General features: G+C 40.5%; 1 non-coding gene across 1 annotated transcript; it reads left to right on the plus strand.

Moving 5' to 3' along the window:
* The first annotated feature begins 318 nt into the window (after window positions 1–318).
* Window positions 319–425, plus strand: LOC116578667. Its single transcript, XR_004281021.1, has one exon. It is a non-coding gene; the product is annotated as a U6 spliceosomal RNA (small nuclear RNA).
* The last annotated feature ends 408 nt before the right edge of the window (window positions 426–833 follow it).

The following is an 833-nucleotide window of genomic DNA, read 5'->3' on the forward strand; positions in this document are numbered from 1 at the left end:
ATATTGAAGAACTTTTACCACAATAAGGTTAGTTAACACATTCTTTGCCTGATGTTACTACCATTTTGTTGTTGTTGTTGTTTAAGATTTCGTTTATTTATTTGACAGAGAGATCACAAGTAGGCAGAGAGGCAGGCAGGAGAGAGAGGGAAGCAGGCTCAACGCTGAGCAGAGAGCCTGATGTGGGGCTCAATCCCAGGACCCTGGGATCATGACCCGAGCCGAAGACAGAGGCTTAACCCACTGAGCCACCCAGGTGCCCCTTTGTTGTTTTTAAGGTGAGAAGTCACTTGCCCATACCTTTTTGAAAAAAGGTAAGTGCTCACTTCAACAGCACATATACTAAAATTAGAATGATACAGAGAAGATTAGCATGGCCCGTGTCCAGGGATGACACAGAAATCCATGAAGCATTCCATATTTTTGAGCACTGGGTGATGTATGGAATTGCTGAATCACTATATTGTATACCTGAAGCTAATACAATACTGTATGTTAAGTATACTGGAATTTAAAATTAAATTAAACTGAATTTTTTTTAAAAAGGCCATTTTTAAAAAAATACAAGGGCCAGGTCACTTCCAGAATCTAGGATGAGATGAAAACCTCTCTGCAGGTGGAACAGAAGAGAAGGATACTCAGAGCCCCCAGAGAGATATGCATTCCTACAGGTGTGCAAGAAAAATGAATAAGAAGGAATGAGAGGTGATGCAAAGGACCAGAGCCACAGGAGAAAGAATGAGGAATTAAACTGATTAAATTCCAAATAAGGGATCTCACTAGCCTCTTTCTGTTCATTCTCCACAAAATATCTCTAGATCAGAGCCTAGGAT

Source organism: Mustela erminea, chromosome 18 (assembly GCF_009829155.1).
Source record: "Mustela erminea isolate mMusErm1 chromosome 18, mMusErm1.Pri, whole genome shotgun sequence".
NCBI lineage: Eukaryota > Metazoa > Chordata > Mammalia > Carnivora > Mustelidae > Mustela > Mustela erminea.